General features: G+C 34.0%; 1 long non-coding RNA gene and 1 pseudogene across 3 annotated transcripts; one reads left to right on the forward strand and one right to left on the reverse strand.

The window, feature by feature from the left end:
- The first annotated feature begins 1,721 nt into the window (after window positions 1–1,721).
- LOC103910480 (uncharacterized) lies at window positions 1,722–16,423 on the forward strand. Of its 2 annotated transcripts, XR_015942514.1 has the most exons (7): window positions 1,722–1,848; window positions 3,412–3,495; window positions 3,640–3,768; window positions 7,381–7,471; window positions 8,224–8,245; window positions 13,008–13,058; window positions 14,419–16,423. It is a non-coding gene; the product is annotated as an uncharacterized LOC103910480 (long non-coding RNA). The 2 variants fall into 2 exon arrangements; XR_015483903.2 differs by lacking the exon at window positions 1,722–1,848 and having other exon boundaries at window positions 2,702–3,495; window positions 14,419–16,422.
- On the reverse strand, window positions 3,758–6,929 carry LOC147844805 (uncharacterized; annotated as a pseudogene). The gene is made up of 3 exons (XR_015942114.1): window positions 6,916–6,929; window positions 6,752–6,805; window positions 3,758–6,370 (listed from the first exon to the last, which is right to left on the reverse strand). The product of XR_015942114.1 is annotated as an uncharacterized LOC147844805, transcript variant X1 (transcript).
- Window positions 16,424–22,039: the final 5,616 nt, after the last annotated feature.

Below are 22,039 nucleotides of genomic sequence, written 5' to 3' on the forward strand. Positions count from 1 at the left end.
CACTCATCTGGGCGAAGTCTTGTTTAGCCCCGGCCAGCATTTCTAAGCGGTCTATCCTGCCTGATCTCCCGTTTACTACTTCAGCCCGTTTCCTGACTCTGCTCTGCCTTCTGCCTGCCCACGACCAAAGCCTGTTCCACGGACTCTGATACTCGCTGCCTGCCCTCGACCAAAGCCTGTTACACGGACTCTGATACTCGCTGCCTGCCCTCGACCAAAGCCTGTTACACGGACTCTGAATCACGCTGCTTGCCTCTGACCCATGCCTGGTAATCACTCTGTGTCTGTCAATCGCCAGCCCTTATTCATTGACGTGTATGTATGTTCGCACAGTCGTGCGTGCTGTATGTTGATTAAGTGTGACTTAATAAATACTGCAAATGGATCCCTCCGTGTCAGCTAGTCTCCCCGTTACACCCAGTCATTAAGGGTCCTGTTTCTTTAAGAAACCTGGCTGATTGGCTTATCACCTCCCCCCTTTTAACTTCATTATTGGAGGTTAATGTACTGCAAATTAAGCAATAAAATACAATATAATTATGTAGAACAATAATCTGCTGGAGTTGGCAGAAAACAATTTGATTTTATTTTTTAAAGATTTTTCTAACATGACCATACAGTAAAATCACTGTATTTTTCATGAATTTAGTGCGCTATTATTAAAATATTCAACAGTAATGTGATATAAAAGTGGACACAGTGGTACATTTGGACATGTAGAACAATAATCTGAAAGAGTTGGCAGAAAACAATTTGATTTTGTTTTTTTATGATTTTTCTAATATGACCATACAGTTAAAAATACAGCATTTTCCTTGATTTTAGTGCACTATTATTAAAATATTCAACAGTAATATGTTATGAAAAGGGGGTACAGTGGTACATCAGGACATGTAAAACAATAATCTGGTGGAGTTGGCAGAAAACAAGTTAATTTCGTTTTTTTTTTTTTTTTTCTAATGACTGTAAAAACACTGTATTTTTCATGATTTTAGCGCGCTATTATTAAAATATTCAACAGTAATATGTTATGAAAAGTGGGTACAGTGGTACATCAGGACATGTAGAACAATAATCTGCTGGAGTTGGCAGAAAACAATTTGATGTTATTTTTTTATGATTTTTCTAATATGACTACAGTAAAAAACACTGTTTTTCACGATTTTAGCGCGCTATTATTAAAATATACAACAGTAATATGATATGAAAAGTGGGCACAGTGAAGGACACGTAGAACAATAATTTGGTGGAGTTGGCAGAAAACAGTTAGATTTTTTTTTTTTTTAATGATTTTTCTAATATGACCATACAGTAAAAACACTGTATTTTTTATGATTTTTGTATTTTACATGCTTTTCATATTACTTATATATTTATATTTAAGTAGGGAAAAATACATTTGTACAATAATATTTTTTTTCAATAATTTAGCAACATTCCACATGAAAAGGGGGGAAATATTTACAGAAAAATACAAATAAACCAATAGAACTTACACAGTAAACACCTAAATAGTAGATTGTAAATATGAAAAGGAGTGTTAATAGTCATGACAGCTGGGTAATGACTTTAATACTGTTAATTATGTTTTAAACTCGCAAATATCATTTGAATTCATTCTCACGAAATAAAGTGAAACAACATTCTAAAACTCCAGCGCATTAAACACACGCGTCTTAAATTTACCGCGAAACGCCGAGTAGACGCGCACCTCAATTTAAAGCACAGATAGCGTGACCGTCTCTTTCTGAACCGCAGATGGCGTGACCGCAGTCATTTACTGGGTCCAAATAAACCGAAAATGAGTGCTTTTAACTTCTCCCCCAGCCTCCCGCTGGCCTGCAGCAGGTATACACACACGCACACACAAGTGAAAGCTGCTCTCTCATTGGCTATAGGCGATCGCTCATGTTATTTTCAGTCAAAACTCAATTCACACGGCATGATTTGGAATCGCCGACAGCTCCAGATATTTAGCATGCCAAATATCTCACAGGCATCGGCGACTCATCGGCGATTCTCTCAGATCGCGTCTTTGATCGTTCATACTGTGTGATTGTCACTCACGTGCACGAGCAGCGATTTGCCAGTGATTTCAGGCATTTGTCGGCGATTTCTCAAAACCTGTCGGCGAGCCAAAATCGGGGCTAAAATCACGCAGTCTGAACTAGGCATAATACACCCGCACAAAAACTCTGAACACAGCAGACAGGGACATGCTGATTAAAAACACTTCCATAACATTAATAAATAAAGTGTTCAGACACAGTGTTGAAATGACACGTAATGAAGCGTAATGGTAGAAGTATCAAACTTACATGCAGAAGTACAGAAGCTCTTGTGCAGCAGAAAACACAATCTGAGCTCTTTCAGTTCTTCCTTTTCTTCTTCTTCCTGGTTTATTGCCTTTTAGGAACTCAACTTGGAAGGTGCATAACTGTCACAACCAGGAACACTTCTTGAAATCCATGTAGATTTAAAAAAAAGACTGCAGTTTTATAAAACCTTTTCTAATACTTTGAAAAGTACTGGCAGTTTTGTACAGTGCATCTTGAAAGTATTCATAGCGCTTCAATTTTTCCACATTTATTTAATGTTACAGCCTTATTCCAAAATAGATTAAATTCATTTATTTCCTCAAACTTCTACACACAAAACCAATACCACAATAATGACAATGTGAAAAAAAAATTTTTTTTTTAATTGTTGCAAATTTATTAAAGCCAGGTTCCTTTACAGTTGTGATTAAAAGTATTCAGTTGTAATAGTTTTAAACCATTCAAGCTGCATTAGATGAAAGAGAAGCTAATTCAGTACAGAGCACATATTTCTGTGTGCATCACAAATCTCAGTGCGCATTACCAAACGCACTTCCCTTTTATATAATTTCATGCAGTCTTAGCCTAATTGATACAATAGAAAGTCTTAAAGAAGGCAAACAGTTCAGCATCACTGAGTAGGATATTCGGGAGATGCATTTAGGCCCGCTTAAACATTATAGCCTATTTCTCATATAAAGAGCAAATATTAAAGAGCATATAGGTTAAAAAACTATTTAAAAAAAAAAGGTAGAATCGTTTGTGAAAATACTCTATAATACCATAAAATACCATATAAAAATGTTTTACGAAGCGCAGGGGCACAAATTTGAAAAAAAAAAAAAAAAGAGTCTGTTTTCCCACTTCCGTAAAATCCGCTTTTTTTTTCACCACCCCGGTGACGTCAGAATAGGGACTAATCTGACAGGCGCATGCTGTTTACAGTGAAGCAGAGTAGCACTGGTTGTTAGTTTTGGTGAAAATTATCATCATCGTAGTATATTATTGCATTAATATCAGCATATCAAGTCCACAAGTTTCCCATTGCTATTTTGGTTGATTTGTGTTTGTAAAATGGGATGAATCCGATAAGACCGAAAGCTGATGTAAAAATGGTGAAATACATGCTCCTGGATCAGTCGGAGATGCAGCTTGATGAAAATGAGAATTGTACATGGTAAGACAACTTGTTTTTCAAATCAGTAAGCATGATCATTTGAGTAATTAGAAGCAAAGCAATGTGTTTATGTTGGAGTAGCCTGCAGTACAGCACTTTGTTTGCTTAGCTAATTAATTTATTGTCATGTGGTGTGTTTATAAGGCGTTGGGAGATGCATCTGCAGCAGTGATGCTGACCCGGAGCTGAAGGCTTTCCCTTCACGGGCCTCTCGCTCAACTGTGCTTCACTTTGGCTCACAGAGTAGCCTCAGACCTTCACCTCGTTCATCAGGTAGATTATTATATTATATCTTAATTATACATGGTATTATCTGTTTACAAAAAGAAATAGAAGGGCAAAAAATTACTGGAGTATTTCTATATAAGGCAGGCTGGTAACACTCAACCATTATCTTTGACTTGCTTTTTTTATATATTGTAAACAGGTAACCATTGACTTGCATTGTATCTATTTTCCTACTTTAGAAGTCAATAGTTACAGGTTTTCAGCTTTCTTCAAAATATCTTTTGTGATCAACAGACGAAAGAAAGTCATAAAAGGTTGGAAAGTTTTGGCTTTTTTATTCACATATGAGGAATACTCATCTAGTAGAAGAAAAACAAAACATTTAAAAAACTGAAATTTTGGTAACACTTTATAATAACTACAGACTATAAACCATTTATTAAACATTAGCATCTAGTGAATTTATTATCTGTTAAGCATTAACTCTACATTAATAAACATTAGTAAGCAGTTTATAACTGCAGCTACAAATGCTACCTTTTTTTTGAGAGTGTACTTTCAGAGAGTCACAGATCACAGCAGCGTCAATTAATAAGGCAGAAAAAACGATAGGCTTCAAAGCCTTTTATGGGCAGAACAGATCATAAGACGATGATCAGCCCGGCCCAAAAAGTACGTCGGCCCACCGGGAAAGTGCCCGGTCTGCCAGATGGCCAGTCCGCCCCTGATGGGGTACAATCTACTGTATATGCACACAAAAATAAATATAAATATTGACTCAGCTTATAAGTGATTAAAATTAATATTTTAAAAAAATGTAGCAGTGGAGGTTGATAGGCAAGTATGCAATGGAAGGAATTGAGTTCTGAGGAAGGCTGGCGAAGACATTTTTGTGCATTTTCAAGCCAGGCTATGAAATGGTTCCAAGAGTTTAGTAGATTGAAGGTGATTAATGTGATTAGGAACAGGTGTAGCTAGAACTCACTAGCTAGATAAAGTAGCGGTGGAGGTTTGAAGGCAAGTATGCAATGGAAAGAGGTAAGCTCTGTGGAGGGTGGGCAAAGAAAATTGAATGCATTTTCCAGACTATGAAGCAGTTTCAGAAGTTCAAGTGGTTCTAGCAGAATCTATGAAAATCAGTTTATCTCACTGATTTTCTTACCGTTTACTTGATTACCGAATACTTGATTAAAACAAATTTAGAGCACTCTTCTGCAGTTAATTATGATGGAAATTAGACTAATTCCAACCTTTATCAAATATGCTCAGTCCCATGGCGTAGGGGTATGAGGACATAACCCCCAGATTTCTGTGGAAGGCAGACCACCTTGCGGTGGAGCTCTGTCTGGTGCAGTACTCTTCTTTTCATCCTGCCCTGTTCATTTCTAATGCACACTATATTTAAAAGTTTGGAGCTGCATGGCTGATTAAATAATGCAGAAGTGTAGCACTGGTTAAGAACTTTACAAATGAAAGTTCCATCATCATTTTTTTTCTTGAATGAAAGCAAACCTTTCATCTTTCAAGAGAAAACAGGAGTCTTTTTCTTTGAGTGACAGCAGAGGCTGTGTGGCATGTTGTGCTTTGCTCAGGTTGTTCTCGTGTTCCATCTCAGATAAACGCCTGGTGACCTGTTCTAGTGGACTTTTTCCATTCCTCACTAACTTTTTGATTTTTTACAAGTAGTTTACAAAAGGAAAACAGCTTACTTCATTTAGTGACCGGTTGAAGTGTCTAACATCTTCATGAAGATGTGTTAGTCCATGCACATTGTACACTGGAAAACACTTTCCATACAGGTCTCCGCTGCACTTGACAAAGTGCTTCATCAAGTCTTGAGCAAACTGAAGGTATGCATTTCGAATTTCATCATCTGGCTCCAGCATTATAGACATGGCCACAGATAGTGACAAGAAATGGCTGTATTTGTCTTGCGACAGCACATTTTTTAGTACTACGGGACCCGTGTACAATAAAAATTGCCTTAATTCGGTGGCCTTCCATCTGTCCAATTCATGTAGACCTCGGGGTTGCCGTGCAAATTCACTGGGCATCTTCCCTCTAAATGCATTAAGTTGTTCGGATATATCACCCCTATGCCTTACAGACAACCGGCATTGTTTTGGACCTTTTGTCAAAAACTGCATAAGACGTTTAACTACACCTAGGACGACCATGTGCATGTAATCCAGAACAAAAGAGGTTATGCAAGGAATTGATGCAGAAATCAAGGGGGTGACACCGGTTTGGTGGTTGCTGTACTCTGCTCTGCTGAACGCCTCATCCGTACGAAGACAGCATTCCTGTTCCTTGAACACAATTCTTCCCTCAACATGCTCACCTCTAATTATGCATCTTTCACAACTGTCATATGAGTTTTTGTCATTTCAAAAATGCTCTTGCTGGGGCATCACAGATCACAGCATCAATGTGGACATTGTAAGTTTGGTCTTCATAACTTATCCTGTTATCCTGGAGTTGCTTGTATTTATTCAAAAAGTCAGACAGAAACTCTTCAAGGGGACTTGGCTTCTTTTGTCCACAATAAATAGCAACAATAGATGGGTCGAAATGGCTTATCTTTGCTAGTATTGGCCAAAACTGAATGTTGCTACTCTTAAAAAGAGGAATTCCATCAACGTTTAAGCTGAGGTGTACAGCATCAGATTCTAACTGGCTTAAAAACTTTTGGATCCCCTTCTCTAATCCATAATATATATATATATATATATATATATATATATATATATATATATATATATATATATATATATATATATATATATATATATATATATATATATATATATATATATACTTTCCACCACATTTATCAACAGATGTTTTTTTTTTTGTGGTGTATCAAGAAGTGTCCTTGCATCCTTGGGTAACGTGTGCCCTTGTTGTCTCAAAATGGACAGCAATTGATTTACAGATCTGTGTTTCTCTGTTGTTTGTGGCCCACTGCCTCAAGTCATCCTCCAGGTTTAAATTCACTTCATCATTTTGTTTATTTTCTATATCTGACTTCTCATCATTGCTGAAACTGTCCAGACTATCTGTATTCTCTAGCTGACTGTCACTCTCAAAAAAACATTTGGAAATTAAAAAAATGAAGAAAAAAAAGATTTGTTGAATTAGATTGACGAGTCTCAAAGGTCTCAATTAAACCATTAATAAAATTGTTTAAACCTTCCAGTGTGCATTCCAACAGAGCTTATTAAAAAAAAATGTGTTCATGTAATAATTTGTGTATTGTTATACAATTGTAATAAGTCACAAACATATGCAAACACTGGCATTTTTAAGTAAACAAAATTAAACACATTAACAAGATTAATTACATTCTTAACCAGATCTCTATGCCGCCCTTTAAGCTCACCTGTTTTTCCAAGGTCTCAGGGGTCTGTTCTTTCTACATTAAATGGTCTTAAAAATTGTAGCCTAAAGCCCTGTTCTCGTTTCATTTTGATACATTCAACAACAACAACCTAAAAAATATACCCAGCTGCAAAAACCCAGCACTAACAGTTTCAGAGCAACGTTAATGTATTGTTTTTTTGTATTTCCTCTTAACTTTTAGTTTTTCATACAGGAAGCAGGCATATAAATGTACAGGCTATTTCTGTTTACTCTGGTTTGTTTTTTATTTTAAAGGTTGGCATTGGATCATATAATTTCGATGTTGAAAATGTCTTCAGAAATCTTTACTCTGGCTGTTCAGTAATTTCATTACGTAATTCAATTGGTAAGTAGCTAAAGCCAAATTAGCTAAAGCAAACTTTATTATTTTTAAGCCTTAAATTCATGTCTGAGATAAATAAAAATGTCTGCAATGTATTAAATAAGAAAAAAAACATATTCAGTAGATTTTCATTGATGTACAGGCACAAAAATTAAGGTGTTGTTAAATTTATCACAAAATATACTTACAAAGCCAAAGATGATTGCCTCTCTGGTTCTAAAACGAACACTTTAGACTAGTATTCAGCAGATGTTGAGACACAAGCAGAGGGGAACAAAAACATGTTAGAAAGTTAGATATTGCAGGAGTCTAAAGATGTCATTTTTATCATTATTGATTTAAACAAATCAAAGATACAAACAATAGTTCTATGTAAAGTCTTTTTTGAGATGTATGATGTAAAAATGCAAAGAAAAGCTATTATTTTGAACTGGCTTTTTTCATTGAAAAGTAAAATGGATCAGTTTATAATGAAGCAAGAAAAATATATTCAGCACTGATAATTGTAAGAAGCATCATTAGTAATTTTCCAATAAAAAAATTATTATAATACAACAGCAACGCATTATATCATGATTTCTGAAGGATCATGTGAAACTGAAGAATGTGGTAATGATGTTGAATATACAGCTTTGAATCACAAGCATAAAACAAATTGAACTGCATTTAATTTAAAAAAGCAGTTAATTTAATTAATTAATTTAATTAAATGATTAAATAATTAAATTTTTATAGTTTTAACTTTATTTTTGCAGGCTTGGTGGGCAGAACTAAGAGGTAAGCTTTAATTATTTATTTACTTATGTTACTGAGATATAATGGTGTAATTAATGGAGTTTAAAACAAGTGGTCTAGGGAGAGTAATGAAGCCATGCAGGAAAAAAAAACCATAAAAATCTTTGGAGCTAACATTACTGTAAAAAATTACTGGGCCATGGAGTAAGATGTTTTTTTAGATTTTGAAATAGAAAAAAAAAAAGATCTTTCTACAGATTCTACAATATTCAAAGATTTGTTGGCAAATTTAGAACAATGGGAGGAAATATAAGTGACAAAGCTAATAATATTTAAGTTTGATAATAATAGTCTTAAAAGTTATTTGTACAGAATATAGGGACATGAAACTGGAAAGTATATATATTCGTAATAAATGTACTGTTTGCTGAACTTGATGAAAATTATTAAATCAATTGGATTAATGTTTTAAGAAAATAATTAAAGAAAATTTCAATAAATTGAAATTCTTATTGATATTTTAAAGACACTGGTTTATGTGATAGAATTTAGTTGGCTCAAGGGTAGTTTGTGCTCCTGTTTTTGACCCATATTCCTAATCAATAGGTGGCAGTAATACACCTATAGTAAAATAGCCTAACTGTGCGAATTACAATGCGAAGAAGAGGAGGAGGACGTCGACGACCACGAGCTTCGTGGGGTTTATAGGTAATACGAGTTACTTTTTCGACAAGGTGCTTTATTTCTTTTCATTCATAGCATTATTTTATCACATAGTAAATTGCATGTGATTTTCGTTGTGGGGGGTGACGCTGGAAACGCGATTATAGCCCGTTTTAGTATTTAATGCTGACCATTAACTTTACTTCTCGCTCTCTCTCACGCACAAACACTCCATTTAACTTATAACAGCATTTTGAAACTGGTTACTAACTAACTAACTAACGCAGTTAACGTTAGTCCTCAGGGATGGAGTGAGTCTCATGATTATATCATGTAAAGTCTGTTTCTTGCCTATGAAACCTAACCGTATCAAACGTAATGCTTATTAAACTTAATTTAATAACTCATTTAACATAGCGTGTTACTTTTCTCAGCGCTGGTGGCCCAAACCAATCAGACACATTAAATTTTTTCCCGCTCCAACAGCTGATAGACCACGTCAGTTAACTTTTTCGATAATTAACCATGGTTTACTACAGTAACATAAGTACATAAATATTTAATAACATTCGGTTAATGTAATTAAGCCATGGTCGACACAGATAAACGGTTTTTGGTCATAAAAAAACACAGTTTAAACATTTGTAACGTAACATTTGGTAATGCGCCAACAAGTTAGGGTTTTACGTTAAAAAATCCTTAAAGAGATGGCACATGCGTAAAAATAAATAAATAAATTCTAACGACGTCGAAAGGCTAACGTTAGCGTTAATAAATTATACTTACCAACAACTGACAAATGAACCTTGAGCTTAAAACCGAGCAAAACAAGTAAATATGTAAACAGACGTATAATAACAAGTGTAACAAATGAACAGGGTTGTTATGTACAATATTTTTGGTATTTACAGATTAATATTGAGTTAAATTGCAAACTATTATAAAAAAATGACGTTGAGGGTGCACTATCATCATCTGTGTACAAACAGCCGGTGGTCATGTGACGTGTCAACATGACCAACGGCTGTTTGTAAACAGATGATGATAGTGCACCCTCAACATTATATAATAGTTTGCGATTTAAATCTATTCTCTAAACACAAAAAAATTGTACCTATAATAATACTTTTATTTACAGTTTGTCCATAATTGTAAGAATATTTTTTATTAATTTAATAAAAAAATTACAATACATTACATTTTGTACGTTTACTAACGTTACTTTTATTTATATTTATACAGTATTATAATGTTTGTTTTCTCGTGTATGTTGTTTAAAGCATTAAAATAAATAATAAGAAAGACTACAGCACATAACTTACTGGAAAACTGGTTGTCTTACAATCAATTATTGTAAAATTAATTTTAAAAATAATAAATGATAAATATGTCTAGCATATTTTTATATTAATGCAACAGAGTACAGTATTTATGATTTTTGCTTTAATAATTATTGATTTTAGTGTAATGCATTTATTTTTATACATGCATATCCCAGCATGTCATCATTGATTTTTGCACTTAACAGTTTTTTTGTGTGTTGTGGAATCTGAAGTCAGTCCTTTTTTCTTGCTTTTCATGTTTGAATTGTATATACAGCATGTTGAACTAAATGTGAAATGCTGAATACATACATCATACAGGTTTTTCCATGGTGTCCTCCACTGATGGATAATCTGTTCAACTTAAAAATAAATTGTACTAATAAAACATTACAGCAACACACCATACATATTCTTAAAGAGCCCATGTTATGGGTTTTTGAAAATTCCCCTCCATGTAGTGTGTAACACAGCTCTAAGTGAAGTGAGGTAACCAGCTAAGGCTTAAATCTGTAAGAATACAGTGTTTAAAACGGTTGATTCATCTACAAACGAGTCGCCTTGATACCGAGTCATTAGGTGTTTCGCCATGACGTACGAACGAAACCAAGTTATTCACGTGCACGCACAAACCCGGGAGATATCAAACCTGAGGCCCTGCCCTCTGACGCAGAAACCCAGACACACACACACACACACACCCACACAAACATGCCGGTCGATTGAAGTCACACTGCAGATGGATATTATATCGAGTCTCTACCCAAAGATGAAACATCAGCATTATAGCCAAGCAGTTGTAAACTACTGGAAACTTCTGGAAGCTACATGCTACAAAGAATACTTCATCAGCGTTTGTTAAAGGAAGGATCAGTAAAGAGTAACTTACTGATGGACGTCAGGATGGGTTTCTTCCATTTCTCAAGTGTAAGTACGTGCGATTAAAGTTGTTGCCTCGTTGACTCTAGCTTGCAAATGTATTTAGTTGTGATTTGTTACTTGTAACCGAGTGTACTGTGTCAGGTTAACTGGCTATATTCTCTTATCGCGTGCAAAGTCACGTTAAAAACGCGACGCGTGCTGCTTTGTTTATAGAGCTCCGTGGTAGAGGTCTGCATTCCCACGGCTGTACCCGCGCCAGATTTCTGCGGCGCGGGAATAAATTTCGTGGTCGGTAACGGGTTTAATTTAGGACGGGAGCGGGCTGTCTAGCAATATCACGGATATTGCTATGCGAATGAGAAAGATGTGTCTGCTTGGTGCTTGTGTGTATGTGTGTTAGTGCGCGTTTGAGAGAGAGAGAGAGAGAGAGAGAGAGAGAGCTTTGTGTGCTTGGTGCTGTGTGTGTGTTTATACAGACAGCTTGGCTGTCTGGACTGTATACTGGGTGATTTTTGGTTGTGTTCTCCCCTGCTCTTTAGCGGGATCAGGCGCGGCGGGCAGAAAACGGGGCGGGTTCTAAGGCTAAAACCTGGCGGGTGTGGGCGGAAGCGGGAGCGTTGTCATCCGGTGGTGTGTGTGTTTTTACTCTCTGACTGAAGGCAGTCGACCGATCGCGACAGACTGTCATGGGTCCAATCAGCGCAGATTAGCTTCGCGCTAAGGAGGGGTTTGGGAACAAATGAATCACTGGATGATTCATACGGGAGTCGCTGGGATAATTAGGTAAAAATCAATACAGATTATAAGACCTTGAAAGTGTTTTTTGACCTTGCATGCATATTAGACTGTTGTTGGAGACCCTTACAACCAAGATATGACCCTATTTCATGTATAATATGGGCTCTTTAAATAACTTCATTCCAACTGTTAAAGGGACTGTTCAGACAAAAATCTAAATTTCCTATTAATTTACTCATGGACAGCTCATCAAAGATGTAGTTACCCTTTTTCTTCTGTAGAATATTAAAGAAGGGTTTTGGCTGAATCTGTGCTCAATGCTGATTCATATAAATGGGAGCCAATAGTGATTTTTGTTTTTTTAGATTTAAAATACACATGCAAACAAGTCTAAATCAATAGCCATTGCACCTGGTGACACCAAAGTCTTGTGAAGTAAAACTACCGGTCTGTGTAAGAAATTGAACAATTTTTACTATATTATTAGCTTTAATTTAAAGTCTCCTCAAACAGTACTCATAAATGTCTGCCGTTGAGTGTGTAGTTTTTTTTAGCAAGGAGTGTGCCCTTGCAGAAACGTGGCAATACTACAAATGCAATGCAGACATTCGTGAGTATTGTTTGAGGAAGCTTTTGATCAAAAGCCATTAATATTGTAAATAATGTTCAATTTCTCTAATTAATGGGAGATTAAATTTTTGGGAGAACTATCCCTTTAAATCTACAACTCTTCTGTCACATCTTTGGGAAATTTGAGGAAAGACACTTACTGTACATAATATCAGTATCAGTATGCTAATGTATTTTAATATTAAGTGGAAAATCATCCAAAGCAATATTAATTATTTATTTGTGTAATTTAAAATGTTGTTCTATGAGATTTTTTTTATATTTAATGTTTATTAGTAAATTGATTCAATAATACAAAGGCTTAACTTTCTGATGTCAAGAAGAATATAATTTATTATTATTTAAAAAAAAATTTATTTCACATGTCTTTGGTTGTTTCTCATAGTATACCAATTGTCCCCATTGTTTGGCAATGTTATGAAAACACCTTAAGTCCCTAAATTTCGTTTATGTATACATTAATTCATAGAGGCTATGTGCTTTGTTTAATTAAAAATTATGTTTATTTACAGCAAATTATATTCTGCTCACCTGACTCATGCAGAGTTCTGTTCTGTTCTTTCATCTAGATACTCCTTGGCAGTCTTTGTATGGAGTCCACCGTGATCTACTGTATAGAGGTAAAGTTGTCTCTTTTCCCACAGACAGGTACTTTTTAGTATTATTTTCTGGCAACAATATTTACGTTGTTTTTGATTATGCAATATTATGCGATAACTCATTGCCATGTACAATGTGAAATTCATATAAAAAATTTTATTCTCTTAATTTTTTCACGCAAAGCCCATTCAAGATGTAGGAGCCTTTTTTTTCTTCAAACTGTGGTACGTGTACTACTAGTGGTATGCGGACTTCCGTCTAGTGGTACGCAGAACAATTACTAAATAATAAAAGAAAAAAATGTTTAAACCTTTGTGTACAATAACACCAATGTGACCAGCTCTACACTTCTCTGAAGTGTAAAAGCACACTGCTGTGCTTAGAAAATTTAGTGCATCGGGTCATCAGATGCTAAAAATAATGTGTGTTTAAAGTGTGTTTTCAATATATATATAGTTATTTGTTTTGTAAAGCTCCGTGGCTTTCATTTTCGTTTGTTACCTCAGATTTAGGCTAATTTGGACGTGATTCAGATGTCGCGAGACTTTCCATGCTTGAAGTTTGGAGCTAGAATATAATTAAAGTTAGTCTCTGTGTGCGGTTAATGCAAACTCAATTCAATTCAATTCAATTCAATTCAATTCAACTGTTTATTGTCATGTGCACAGTAAGGAAACACGTCTCCCTGTACAATGAGATTCTTACTTTGCCGTCCACAGTGAAGTCATACACACAACATACACATCATACACAACATACACATAAATACACATATATACACAGAAACTCCACTGTGTACTTATTAAGATGTGATCTTAGTCGCACCTAATCACGGTAGGCTATTGCCACTCGTATAAATGGATAAATCACGTAGCCTATGAATTGTTTAAGCACTGTATTGATGCGTTTAATCCATACCTGTCAGCCCTCCCGTTTTTTACCAGGATTCTCCTGGATTTTACAATTTTGTCCAGCAATCATTCCGTTTAAGTATTTCCCCTATTTCTAATCTTTCTATGAAAAGTGAAAGTATCAATTGGCCGATTACAAATGTGCTATAATTGCAAGAGCTGTTCAAGAGAATTATGCTTTCGCTTTACTTAGGCTTGACAACACGTTCAAATTATTATTAAAATGACCACATTATTATTCACATAAACATGTATGTTCACTTGACATGTTTATTATGTTATGGAATGTTTATGCTTTAGAAGAATTAAAAACTTACATACAGCACCTTTAATTGTTTTTTGTTTATGTTGGCAACCAATCATTACTTGTGAGTGAACAATACAGCAAGATTGTGTAGACAATCTTGTCATAACCAGAATGGTATTACAGCCCAACACTATGATAGTTTTTTGTGTTCATCTTTACTAGGGTCCAGTGACTACTAGGGGGTCTCTGCAAACTTTCAATGAGGACCATTAGACTTCTTGAGAAGGATTGGCTCAGGGAAGGATTGACTGCAACCATCTCACCCCAACCCCTGGGTGCATCAGCATTGGATATTATGGGTTAAACCTCCTGTCTATTGTTTAGCTTGGCACTAATGGTTAAAGAAGTGGACTTGTGTTCAGATGGATGAAAATTCAGTCTCAGTACTAGCAGGGATTGTACATGTTGGGATTGAATAACCAGCACTCTCAACACACTCTATACCAGTGGTGGGCAAACTTTTTAGACCTGAGGACCACATCAAGTTTTGCAAACTAAGTGAAGGGCCACTTGTCAAATTCTTCAAAAAATAACTTTATTTATAGTGGCAGTATGCATGAAACCTGTAATATCAGACAGCAACATGTCACATTAACACAAAACTGACTTTTTTATATTATTAAGTTAAATTTACAAGTCAAATTAATTTGCACTGCTATTTATATTTACTTATTAATTATCATAAAACAAGAAAATAATCCCTTATAAAGTATAATAATAATAATGTAATAATTTTTACTGTGGAAAATAGAAAAGATATTGTCTGATAGAAAACAAATCTCATATAAACACATTATAAATAATTCTTAAAGTTTACTATTCAGTCAAGTTTACAATAATCTAATTTGCACTGCTTTTAGAATATATCAATCATAATAAAACTTGATAAAACTTTAAAACTTTGATAAAATAACTTTTTAAAGTGGATGTGTGCATGGAAAATATATTCTATGACAAACTCATTTAACCAGCAATTATTATATAATTTGAGTCAAATTTACAACAATCTGATTTGAGCTTGTGTAAATATGCTCATATCAATCATAAAACTGAGATAAAACGAAAGAAGAATCTTAGTCTTTTTTTATTCTAAGTCAAGTTATTATGAGTGTGTTAATGTGAACAATGAGCCTGGTCCCCTCTCTTCGCAAGGGTGTCAAAGTCTGGAGTAGGCTACGGTAAAAACGTGAGGCGCAGCCGGTGGTTAAAACGCGAGGTGTGTAGAGCACATAAGCAAAACCGTCGCAGCCGATAGTAAACCGTTCAAAATAGGCACCTCTTAACGCATAAATTCGCTTTCCGTGTGATCATCCTTTTAGATTGTAGTCTTTAAAAACTGCAATACTTTCTTGGCATAATAGACCTACTGCTTTCCGATATTGGTGAAGTATTTTGTTGTTCATTCTTCCTTAAACACACAACATACAGAGTCAATTTTTCTTATTTTTGCCTGACTCATTTTCAGTCATTGACGGTTAAGTGCATTTTAATATCCGAGAGTGTGTTCCAGAATTAGACTAACTTTACCGCTTGCAATATTGCCATCACATGGCATCACTTCACCAAACTGTTGTTTGGTTAGGCTCGGGCACACTAAGGTTGTAGTGTGACTGCAAATTGCGAAATTTGAAACGTGACAATTTTTAAGGGATGTCAGTTTCATGTGGATTAATTAATCATTGTTACTTTTCAATGAATGTGAACTCATAGTTTATTAAAGACGCAAACCCCTCACTGCACGTCAGCTGCACCTTCAGCAACCTCCTAATACATGCAGCATGTTGACTTTCATGAACATTAATGAGCGTCAAAATCTGAGGATCTGTTTGGCAAAAGATTTGACTGTTTATCACTGCTAGGCATGGGCCCGTAGAGAATTCTGATGGTATGATAACCTTGGATAAAAATATCACGGTGTTGTGATCACTGCTCTAAAATAAGTTATTTTTAAATGTCTGGGTTAAAAAAAAAAACTTTTCCCATTTGAACACAATATATTTTACTTTAAGAAACATTTAAAATATTTTGGAGCTGTAAACATGTCAGGCTGAATAATTTAAATTAATCATTGACTTCTGCTGTCTTCATTAGTTTCAGAAACACAGATTTCTTTACAATTTAAAACAGCATCTTTGGACATCTTTTCTGCTGGAGATACTGTTGTCCTAAAAAATAAATAAATAAATTAAAAATTATACATATACTGTTGGAACAATATAGCAGAAAATGTTGGCGGTTTTAATACCTTGACTTATCCAAACCGCGGTATACCTTGAAAATGGCTATTGTCCCATGCTTAGTCGTTGCAAATCAGACAACTTAAAAACATACAAAACCATAAAACTGAAGCACTGTGAGCAACAGTGCTTCTCTTCCTAACTAAACAGTACCATCATCGATGACATAAGCATGTTCTGGCTTGGAAAGTAAAATTGCAATGTGAGTGCCAGCTGAGGGGAGGGGGGAGAAGCGCATCCTGGCACGATTTTAGTAAAGCGTGCCTAGTGTGAGTACACCCTAAGTTTACTCGACACACTATTGAATTGAATTAAAATATACTTTTAATACACTACCTATTTCGAAAATATATATTTTATAACATTTTTTTATAGAATGCTAACCATCTTTATTGCACTTTTAAATATACTATCTGTACAAATAAAATACACTTATAAATTATTTAAAATATTTACAAGTTTGCCTTTATATGTCCACTTAGAGCACTTTTATAATATACTTGTAGTTCAAGTGTACTCAACTGTGCTGTTTTGTTTAAACTAAAATATGCTACAAAATAAATTTTTTAGCATTTTAGTACAATTCAAATTCTTCTATGCACTTTTAAACTTTTAAAAAATTTTACCGGTACAAAAATACACTTGTTATTCATTCACAGTATAAAATTAACATACAAACAAAAATATGCTAGAACTTTTTTTTTTTAATCTAACCTTATTTTGGACACACATGGTCCAAAAACAAACGAACTATGAAGACACAAAAGTTAAAACATAGAATTTCACAAATTAAGTCACATACTTGCATATGGATTATGACACCAATAGTTCCACAGGCTAAAGTAAAATCAGATTTTTTTCTAGAGTAAAATAGAGTTAAATTCTAGACAGAATTTAATTTTAATTTGTTAGTAATTTTTTGTTATTGTCCGACTCTGTAAACAGTATAATCTACATACACCTGTACATAATCCACAAGCTGCTCCTCTGTTCTCATGGGCTCCACACAGAAGTCATGATCAGTGTTGGGCATCTCTGTGACATAAGGAGATCAAGAAACAAACAAGTCAGATAAATTGAATTTACACACCTATCATATGCATGGAGGACAAAACCTGTAAAAATCATAACTAAGTAAATAAATCCATTTTAAAATAGATAAAATATGAAAATGTTTGTTTTTTCTTCGTTCAAACATTTATTCATTTTTGAACATTAGTTCCGTATTTACTTTTTCTTTAGCTCAACATGATAACAAGAGGGGTGGCTATCAGTCATCAAAAGGCAGTCTTTATGCCATCATTGGCTTATCTTTTTTTTTCTGGCTTCTGATGATTGAAAGAAACATGCTGACATTCAAATAAATTATTAGACAACAGGCTAATGTCAACAGTAATGTTTGTACATAAATGCAATTTGGTTACCTGGAAGGTCAGTCCTATGTCGTTTTTGATTTCAAAATCCTCGCTTTCTGAAGTTCTGTCTTCCAAGGAGAATTTGTTATTGGATGTATTCTCTTTATTTTGACGATTAGACCGTGATAGCTGACCCCTCACAGCGCTGCGTTTTTGACTCAAAATTGCCTCAGTGCATCACAGAATTGGGCAGGGCTCCTTCTGCATACTTTGCTTCAGTTTATTGTGAAAAGTGCCATTTAAGCACACTTGAACTCAACTGCACATTACAAAAATAAAAGAAATCTACTATATTTTTTAACAATGTTTTCTTTAAAAGTAATTAAATACATATGACATTACCAGTTTATGAGGCAATGATTACATTTTTATCAAATCCAAGAAATAAAATAAATAGCCAACTTTGCAAAAAAGAATTAACAACATCAACACTAGACTACTACTAACCAAAAAGTGAATTAAAATACATATATAAATACACTTACATCTTGTTCTTGAAGTGCTTTATTTTTGCACACTGATTTTGTAGTTAATTTGCAGAGTATTATTTTAATACTACTGTAAGTGTCACATTGGGGAAATGCAGTTAAATTTATTTTATTTTTATTTATTATTATTTTTTTTTTTATACCTGCTCCGGGTGTGTGGTCAGTATGTTCACTGCTGTGTGTGCACTTGGACGGGTTAAATGCAGAGAACAAATGATAATTTGGTATGGGTCACCATACTTGGCCACATGTCAGGTCATTTCACATTTAAAAATGTAATTAGATCAAATGCCTTATTTTATTTTATGTATTATGATGGCAGGTTACAACTTACAACACCATTTCCAGTAAATATTTAATGTGAAGTCATTTTAGAACTTGACTAACTATTATGATGCCAACTAAACAACATCAAACATCAAAGCTGGCAACATCCTTACTGCAAAAGTCTTAAAACAATTGATGATGAGTGCAGTTGAGGTGTAACCATGTCAAAATTCTTGCAACAACATAATTTAGAGTAAATAGGATTATTTTATTGAATCTCTTTAATTTGTATTGTTTTTTTATTTGAATTTGAACTTGAAAAGAGCATAGAAAAGCCATCAAATAACCAAGCATATAAATTGAGGTTTTGCGTGTCTGATGCTTCAACAGTTATATGTGGACTTGAGACTGTGTGCTCTTATCTTGAGGTGAGCATCAGAGAATGGAGCACCATAATCCTAACTAAAATAGCAATTTTGCTATAATCTTTTAGATTTTAATATTCTATTTTGAAATTAAGAAAACATAAATTGTAAAAGTTATATATGTAATTACTATAATTATTACATATAAAACAAATTTGAATAGCAATTTATTATATTCAAATGAGTAAATGCAATACGTTCACAGTGTGCATTTGTTTTGTTTAAAATAGTGGTCAAACAAATTCTCTACATTTTCTAGAAGCTTCATTAAAATAAGTCATGTACATGTGTCTGATTTCTTTGGCTGTGCAATCTGTACAATAAAAACACCAATTCCTTGACAGTATTGTGTGCAAGTTGCTAAATGTTTTGTTGCAATAATTGTTTTGCTACAACACTTCATTTTTAATGAGACTAATATTGTGAATAATGCTTTAAAATGTGATTATTTGTTCAGTGAATCCTTTTCTTTTGCAACAACATATAAAGTTGGTTATATATGTGTAGAGTTAGTAATAAAGTGCATTAAGTTGTACCATTTGTATAGTGTAATGTTTTTATTTTACTCAATTCGATTACATTTATCAGGTATTTATTTATTTATTCATTTATTTATTTGTAATTTAAGCAATTGTCACTTTCGCCACGTTTATTGGAGATTTAATTTGTTTTAAAATATAAAAATAGTTAGGTGTGTAGTACACTTCAATCAGTGACTTGGAGTCAGATCTAAATGACAAAACCTTGGATCACCCCTCTTTATAAACGGAATTACTAATTGTCAAGCTTGTATATCAGGCTTAAAATAATTTAGCAGTAAACATGTTAAGCTTTTCTTTCACCAAAATAGCAGGCAATAAGCATCAACCAGTAATATGCAGATAAGAATACTGCTTTGCATTTTGCATATATTTGTGTGTGGAGGCCCTATTGGCTACTGTTTTTTCATTAATTCGATATTTTGTTCAATAGCTTTTGTTCTATGCTTGCATTATTTCAACGTTTTCTATATGCACAATCTAAAAAGAACTGTCTAAATTGTGCTCTTTAAATCTGTCATAAAAGATAATGCAGCATAAATTGCATTTGATCATTAATGCAAAACCTATTACCAGTGAAATTTTCTCTATTACATTTGGCTATTTAAAAAATCTTTTGAGAGTTGACAATATATTTATATAGTCTTTCGTCTGATTTGCTGCTGCTGTGATCTGAGTAAGCATTTTAATACTTTCACTATTTTGATCTCTATTTTGGTCTTTACTTTTCTTATACATTTGAATAAAGAGTTTGCAAAAAAAACAAACATTATTTTATATATTATTTCATATGCATTATTATTTATAAATATGTATGTATACACACACACACACATACATACATACATACATATTTATATTTATATATATATATATATATATATATATAATTTCTTTCCTCAACAAAATGTATTCTGCGCTAGACCTTGTGCTGACTTAAATAGGGGAATCGGACTTTCACTCTAATACAATAATGCATAAATTTTTTTTTTAAATCAACCGTATAACTTACATCCAAAACAGGTCAGATTTGAACGTTGAATTCATGTCCAAAAGTGGTCGTAGTCCGACGTCAATATGTTGATCAGATTTGCACGTCGAATCGACGTGCAGATATGGTTTCGGACGGACAGACGCAAAATATACGGGATCTGCACGTCCGCACAACGTCTAGTGTTTGGTGGGATGAGTAAATCTTCAAAGGGAACAGTGTACTTTATAACCTCTTTCACCTCACCCTGCTTGCTGTTTCACTATCTAAACAATGAAAACATAATATAAGTAAAATTTCAAACAGCCTCATGTAGCTGCATATTTATATGAGCATCATCTTCACTCTGCATATTTATAACAAAACAGGGCTTAAATATAACTGCCTCCTTTCATTTCCATTGAAAATAATTAACTTTACTCCGTCTCTTTTGCAGAATATCAGTTTTAATAATCAATAATGGCTATTATAACAGTATAACGTACATTAAATTTAAACGATAAAGGTAAGCAATCAGTCAATGTGCAGAATCAATGTATGTGGTTTCATAAATTAATATATTAGCTTATCTTTGCACTTTGCCAAAACAGTTAACTGAGAACAAGTGATTCAAAAGACAGAAGAGTTGTTAGATATAGACAACAACATGAATATCACGTTTAACAACTATAGTGAGATCAGGGGCCTGTTTCAGTAAGGAGGTTCAAACAACTCAGAGTTTAAACTTGAACTCTGAGTTGATTTACAGAGAGATTAAAAGCTCAATCAATCAACTTCGAGTAGACCAACTCAGAGTTAAGCGCGCACACCGTGACTTTAAAAAGGCATTATCAATGGAGCGCAGACATTACGAGTGACCATGGCAACATCTTATAAAAGAGATCACCATTTCTTTCTCCAGCTGAACTTGATGTTCTCATGCAAAGTTATAGCAAATATGAGCGTATATATTTGAAAAGAAGCAACCATCAGTGAAGAAGAGACAGTTAGCGTGGGAAAACAGCTGCTCAAGTTAATGCCTAATTTCACTTTTTAAGTATTTAAATATTTAAGTATAATAAAATAAGTAATTTGTGACGTTTATATATATTTTTCTAAACGTTTTTATACATTTATTAGTTTTAAATGATTTAACAGTGCACTTGTGTGTCTGCCTTTTTTATTGATCAAGTGATAGAGGTTAATATAACATTTAGAAGGTAAGCAGTACTAAAAATAATTTTTAGAAAGAATAATAATCCCATTAATCTAGTTACAGTGCATGTGCAAGGTGAATTTATATTAAAAAAGGATAAGCCATTCTCGTACAGTTCTTCTGTGTGTGACTAAAATGTAGGCAATAGCTATGTTTCCATCCAAATCTATTACATAAATGTATGTGCAAAACTGGAATATTGCATAAAAGATGCGAATAAAATTCC

The sequence above is a fragment of the Danio rerio genome, chromosome 4, assembly GCF_052040795.2.
Source record: "Danio rerio strain M-AB ecotype USA chromosome 4, GRCz13ab, whole genome shotgun sequence".
Taxonomy (NCBI): domain Eukaryota; kingdom Metazoa; phylum Chordata; class Actinopteri; order Cypriniformes; family Danionidae; genus Danio; species Danio rerio.